At 37.9% G+C, this 7491-nt stretch overlaps 1 non-coding gene across 1 annotated transcript; it reads right to left on the bottom strand.

Moving 5' to 3' along the window:
• Positions 1-6906: 6906 nt before the first annotated feature.
• LOC127691715 (U6 spliceosomal RNA) lies at positions 6907-7008 on the bottom strand. The gene has a single exon (XR_007979315.1). It is a non-coding gene; the product is annotated as a U6 spliceosomal RNA (small nuclear RNA).
• Between the last annotated feature and the right edge of the window lie 483 nt (positions 7009-7491).

Below are 7491 nucleotides of genomic sequence, written 5' to 3'. Positions count from 1 at the left end.
GAAAAACTGGGCACATCACTTCCGGAGGATCCTGCTATACCACTCCTGGGCATATACCCAGAGGATTCCCCAGCATGTAATAAGGATACATGCTCCAGTATGTTCATAGCAGCCCTATTTATAATAGCCAGAAGTTGGAAAAAACCCAGGTGTTCCTCAACGGAGGAATGGATACAAAAAAATGTGGTGTGTGTGTGTGTGTATATATATACACACACACACAGTGGAGTACTATTCAGCCATTAGAAACAATGAATTCATGAAATTCTTAGACAAATGGATGGAGATGGAGAACATCATACTAAGTGAGGTAACCCAGTCTCAAAAGATCAATCACGTATGCACTCACTAATAAGTGGATATTAGCCTAGAAAATTGGAATACCCAAAACATAATCCACACATCAAATGATGTCCAAAAAGGACTGAGGAGTAGCCCTTGGTTATGGAAAGACTGCTACTGTGAAGCAGTATAGAGCAATACCAGAACAGGGAAGTGGGAATGGGTGGGTGGTGGAATAGGGGGAGGGAAGGGGGCTTATGGGACTTTTGGGGAATGGGAAGCCAGAAAAGGGGAAATCATTTGAAATGTAAATAAAAATATATCAAATAAAAATAAATAAAATTAAGACAGTTAAAAAAGAATAGACTGGTTACAATATTTCAGTTGTGTTCATCAGCAAAGAAGAATCTCCAAGAAGTGTAGGGTTTATACACATGAGAATGCTAAACCACAGAAGAGACAGGAAGTTTTTGGGCTAATGCACTCTTCAGAGCAGGAGAATGAAGAGAGGCAGTCTTGTGGCTACCCTTAAGAGATATCAGTAGTAACCTCTTCAAAGACATAAGTACATCTAATGCATGCTTTCTTCCATAACAACTAGAAAAATGCAATGTTCAGTATGTACACACATGCATATAAATACAAACATATATGTATGTAGGTAAATAAAACACTGGAAAGTACATTCATTTTAGGTTCATCTTAATTAGATGTTGTCTCATAATACATGGAAAAGTACTACAAGAAAAGATGTGTCTCCCTCTACTAATAAAGCTGTTGCATTAATTTAATATTATTTTACTTATCTCCTTATTTCTTGGTATCTAAGAAATATATAAACACAGAAAGTATTGATATCACTGTTTAGTACAGGGATTGAAAGGCTGACACAGGTCTTTGGATTATTTCCCATTTCTGATACCCAAGATAACGTTTATACGCCTAAGGATCAACAGAAACCAAGAGGATGCTTTAACTTGATATGATGCAATAAAGTTCACCAATTCCCTGAGTCCATATATTGTGATAAGTGTTCCTTACTTTTTCATTGTATTCCTTCCTTTCCCCTTCATCTATATGTAGAGGTTATAACAATATCACTTAGATTCTTACTGCATACTCCTCACACTTTCATTAAACTAATTATCTTGAAATATAATTAGCTAATTACAGAGAGAGGTAGACAATGATTGTGAATGGAATGTAAGATAAGCATTAATGAACAGAAACAGGATCCAAATATTGCAGTCAGGGAGAAGACATGCAGACTTGGCAGAGAGACAAGGAATATTCAATAACCTTTTGATCAGATGCACTTGAATCAGAACTAACAATGCTACACTGTGTTATTGCAACTGGGTAGGGATCTAAGTCTTCCGTTGAAAGTCCAACAAAACACCTTTACATTTCAGTAGTTCAAATAATGTTCTGAAGTATCTTGATGCAGCCTGATTGCAATTTGTCAACTGGACTTTTTAGTCCTTCTGTTTCCTATCCTTTTTAGAGAGCACTATGTGGAAAGGATTTGTTTTCATTTTTAGCTATTGTCAGAGCAACAGAATGTATTATAATTAAGTTACACATGCTTTTGATGGGCCAGTATTCTAAAATTTAAATTGTTCACAATATGGTAAGGGCATATTTGTTTGAAGTGAAAGAAAAAGAACAGGTTGAAAATAGATTTTTTAATTAACTGGCCCAGGATCAGAGTGCTTTTCAAATAAAAATACAATAGAGAATCTAATCAGATAGGTTATTTACCCAGAATAATTGAATCTATGCTCTTGTAAAGTCCTTTAGATTATGCATTGACTGCAATGTTTTTGGTTTTCTAAGTGTGTTAACTTGCTGGAGCCCAGAACTAAGGTAACATGTAGTGTGAACAAAACTTCTAGGAACCACCTGCCTCATCTGGAGAGCTACACTAATATCAAAGTCAGTGTTGATACCCTGCCGCTGCTAATTGTTGCATTGGTAACAAGAGTATGCTGCTCCCAAGCCTCCTTACACAATGTTTTTATTGTATTGGATCAGAGTAGTGTACCTGCCTAGGAATCCCCGCCCCCATTAGAAAGTTGGATGCTTTTGAAGACAAAGATTGAATTAATTCACCTTTTGCTTCCCTGGCTAATTCCTAACTGACCTTCAACATACATCAGCTGATGTAAAATATAAACAATGCAGAAGACTAAGATGAGTTTAGCTCAATGCATTATTTACTCATGATCTATATGGCATGGTGGCTACAAATGAAAGAGAAACCAAAGAAATCACTTTTCTCTTAGCACTGCTTTCATTGTTTCCCATAAGTTTGGGTATGTTGTGCCTTCATTTTCATTGAGTTCTATAAAGTCATTATTTTCTCTTTTATGTCTTCTCTGACCAAGTGATCATTGAGTAGAGAGTTGTTCAGCTTCCATGAGAATAAGGGCTTTCTGTTTTTTCTTTTTTTGTTGAAGTTCCACCTTAATCCATGGTGATCTGATAAAATACAAGGAGTTATTTTAATCTTCTTGTATCTGTTGAGGCTTAATTTGTGCTTAATTATATGGTCATTTTTAGAGAAGATTCCATGAAGTGCTGAGAAGGTATATTCTTTTGGTTTTGGATGAAAAGTTCTGTAGATATCTGTGAAATTCCTTTGGTTCATAATATCTGTTAGTTTTGTTAATTCTCTGTTTAGTTTCTGTTTCAATGACTTGTCTGTTGGTGAGAGTGGGGTGTTGAAGTCCCCATTATTACTGTGTGGGGTTTAATGTGTAATTTAAGCTTTAGTAAAGATTTTTGGATGAATGTGGGTGCCCTTGCATTTGTGGCATAGATATTCAGAATCAAGACATCATCTTGGAGGATTTTTCCTTTGATGAGTTTGAAGTGTCCTTCTCCATCTCTTTTGATTACTCTTGGTTGAGAGTCTATTTTATTGAATATTAAAATGGCTATTCCAACTTGTTTCTTGAGTCCCTTTGCTTGGGAGACCTTTTTCTAGCCCTTTACTCTGAGGTAGTGTCTATCTTTGTTGCTGATGCATGTTTCTTGTATGCAGCAGAATGATGCACCCTGTTTGCATGTAGTCAGCTCCTCTGTGGCTTTTCTGGATTTGTTCTTGTGCTTGCCTTTCACCATCTGGCTGTCTCTGCTGTTAGCTGGCCTTGGTTTCCTGTGTTGAAACAGACCTCTTGGGACTGTGCAGCTGTAGGGTAGGGTATAGTTTGATGTTCCAAAATTGCAGGTGGGGTGTAGACTAGAAGGAAGATGCAACTTTGATAGGGTTAAGCAGAACTCACAGCTGCTGGGCTTGCTGGGGTCCCACGTGGGGAACTTTAGGGGAGAGTTCTCACCAGTGTGTTCAGGATTAGAGTAGGACTCCCAGGAGGCAGGTGGAGTTTTTGGGTCATGTCTTTCTTTTTATACGGTTCAGGGTAATCTTGAACCTCTTGCCTCTACCTCATGAGTGCTGGATTTAAAGGCGTGGACAACTATACCTGGTTTCACATGCTTCTGGAGTTCAAACCCAGGATTCCCTAAATACCAGAAAACAACTCTAGTGACTGAGTTCCACTTCCAGTCTTAACTTCAGCTTCTTCACGCATGACACGACCAAGACCAAAACACTGCTTCAGGGAAAGGATGTTAGAGAAAAGGAGTGGTATCAAGAGGGAAAGTCTGATGACAATGCAAAAAAAATGGTCAAGAAATAGATATTGCGTAATGAGCAGACAGAATTATGATTTATCTGCAAGTCAAGACAGAACAGAAAGGTGTAAGAATTACTCGCCCTACTCAGAGTGGAAGTTATGGAATATTTACTGCTGGACTTTTCTAATTGATATCTGTTGACAATGCATTGTTAAGACAACACAAAATGTAGCTGTGGATAGATAAGGAGTACCACTGTATCATAATTTAGGAAAGAGACAGTACAGGAGCATGGATATTAAAAGCCATCTTGGAATTCTGCCAAGATCAGAAAGATAGGTATTTAGATAACAGTATTCATGTGTCCAATTAGTAAAATAACAGCAGTAAGTTCTCCCAGCAGAACTATGATCTACTGGATTATGGGTTTTAGGCCCATTAACAAGACCAGGCTTGAGTTCTGTCTTGTGTAGTGGAACTTAAATCTAACCAGTTGATTACTCCCCAAACCAGTGATATATACTAGAATAGTGGATGGAACCCAGAGCTGTTCTAGTATTCTCAGATATTTTTCCCAGATATGGCATTTCCCTGGTATTTATAAATGAGTTAATTTGGAGTTTGTATTTCAGTGCATGAGTTCTAGTGTGTGCCTCTCCTTGCAGTATTTCACTACAGTCATAATTCCATGTGTAATTTTAATCAAGATTTCTAGAGCTCTTCAAATTTACTTCACCATATACTTCTTTCAAATATATATTATAAAGATTAAATAAAATAGTTTGTGCAACTTTTTGTCACATATATATATATATATATATATATATATATATATATATATATGCCTAACTCATAAGCAATGACTTTTTTCTATTTTTATAATTTATATTCAGTGATTTAACTAATTTCTTCAGAATTGTACTGCTACTAAGGTTAAGTCTCAGAGTTCAACTCCCAGTCCTTTAAACTTCAGATAAGGCAAAGCACCAGGTAAATAGGTTCTCCTCATCTTCCTGTAGTCTCTCAAACAACAACAACAACAGCAAACTCATGAACACTACAGATTTGCTGATTCACTGATTAACACAGAAACAAACAAAAGAAAATGTCTACTTGCTCCCAGCTTCATATTCATCATTTCTTTAAAGTATTTAAAGTGCTCAAGAATTCTATACATGGGTATAATGTATTTTGATCCAATCTCTTCCCCCTTTTTCTCAACTTCATGTGCCTACTATCTCACTCGCTCATTTTTTAATTAAATTTTTAACCAGCTTGATTTCTCAGTATGTCCAGTGTGTGCATAGATGCATAAAAACATCCACTAGAATGTGGGCAGCCTCTCGGGGACTGCATCCAAAGAACACTGTCTCTCCCTCTCCGAGTAATCAATTGTCAGTAGCAGTAATCAATTGTCAGTAGCTCCCCAAATAGAGATGAGTCATCATGAGACCTCTCTCATCCTACTGGAACTTGGGCTGGCTTGATCTTGATCATGTGTTGTATATACAGTCACAGCCACTCTGAGTTTAGACGGCCAGGGATCCTGTCATATCTGGAAAACAATCATCTACAACCTCTGGCTCTTAGAGTGTTTCTGCTACATTTTCCAGGATTCCTGAACCTTAAAGAATGGGAGATGTGATACCTGTGCCCCATTTAGGACAGAACACTCTAGTTTCTTTTTTATTTTGACCAGATGGGGAGTCTCTGTATTAATCAACATCTACTGCAAATAAAAAATAGGCATCTCTGATAAAGGTATAGAGCTGTATTAATTTACAAAGATAAAGATATTTAGAAGGAAGTTTGCTACTGTGTCAAGTTAGCAGAAAAATAACAATACATCCTCCTAGAGGATCTGTTACTGGTCATGGATTCTGGGCCCATTAATAATACCAGTCCTGAGTTCTGTCTTACAGAGTGGACCATAAATCTAAGCAGCTGATTAGGCCCAAAATATTTTTGGCATGATTGCTCCGGTGAGCATATCTCATCAGGTCAGTAGTCAAATGTAGCTTCCGTGATTCATAACTGGATATTATCATTAATTACTTTTCTCCAAGGATGCAATACACGGCACCTTTTGTTAGTATGGATTTTACCCTATAGGGTGATACTTCTTGGTCAGAACCAGCTTGATTTCTCCAAGGACTATAACTCCCATATTTGGTACCTGCAGTAATAGGATCTGTACCACTACTGGGCACACACTCAAAGAATCTACCATCCTCTGATGGATCTGGAACACTTAATGTTTACTCCTTCTACACAGGGTAACCTTTATGAGGAAACCCTTGTATAGCACCACAGCCTGCTCACCAGTCAGTGCACTGCCCTGTATTTCTGTACTCTTTTCTGCTCCTACAGCTGCCACCATCTTCTCTGTTAGCATGCATACATGCTGAAATGCTTATCATTTCCAAAGGAAGGTCTCCCTGTGTCCTTGTCTACATTTCAGCTTTCATTTCTTAATTATATCCGAGAACAATACCCTCTTTTTCCAGGTGTCCTAGCCAAAGTCCCTAGAGTCATCTTTGTATTGACCTTTTTTTTTTCCTTTACAGAGATCTAATCAGCATATGGTGGAAGTCCTAACTCAACTAGTAATCATAACTGACCATGGGTACGTCCTCCATCACCACTGCTCCAGGACAGGGGCTTCCTACCTCCAATTCCTCCAAAGTCCTTGCCAGATATTACAGGGTTCTAAATTACCCAAGTCACATCTATTCTACAGCAAACCCTCAAAGCAGCTATCTTTGTCCCTCACTCTATCCCTATTTGTTTTCTGGAAGCATACCAGCCAAGCTTCTGACTCAGCGTTCTGTTACTTCCTTCTGAAGGAAATGTGTAGCTTCAGACAGACACATAGCTCATCCTCTTCAGTCAGGTCGCCCTTCTATTTCATATGGCTCAGTCCTATCTGCAACCTTATGGATACTGACCTTCTACACTTTTTATATTTATATATAAAAAATTTTTAAAAATAGGTAAATGTTCGTAGATCTGTATGTCATTCTTGTGTAGAAGCCGTGTTAATCTTCTTCATATCATCCCAAATTTGGTGTGCATACCACCATATACATATAGGTAGCCAAATGGGAACCTGTGCTGTACAGACAAGGAGAAGACAAAATCTATAGGCCAATAATAGAAATGCAAAGCAGAAATTGAAGATGTGTACAAGGAGTGACCCAAAGTGTCGTCAAACTGTAGATGGAGGGCAGGCAGATTATTGGCTGGCTAATTGAGTTTGCCACATTGGCAGACAGAAAGCAAACCTAATGACTAAATTCCCGGAGACCTTAAAAGAAAATTTCAAGTCCTGGAGTCAAATCACTGGAGATGCCACAAGACAAGCGGCTAAAAGGGGACAGGGATGTTTAAAAAATAAAAAGGTAAACTAAGGAAGAGATGACACCATCAGTTCTGTCTCTTCTCTGTTGAAACTAATATTGAAATTTTAATAATGAAGAAATTTGCAGTCTGCTTCTATTTGAAGCCACATGAGCAGTAGATTATCAAATGTAAAGTCACACCTTAGATGTGCAGTCTTGCTAAGAAACC

Source organism: Apodemus sylvaticus, chromosome 8, assembly GCF_947179515.1.
Source record: "Apodemus sylvaticus chromosome 8, mApoSyl1.1, whole genome shotgun sequence".
NCBI lineage: Eukaryota > Metazoa > Chordata > Mammalia > Rodentia > Muridae > Apodemus > Apodemus sylvaticus.
The sequence above is the reverse complement of the archived record's forward strand: the minus strand, read 5'-3'. Positions and strand labels throughout refer to the sequence as shown.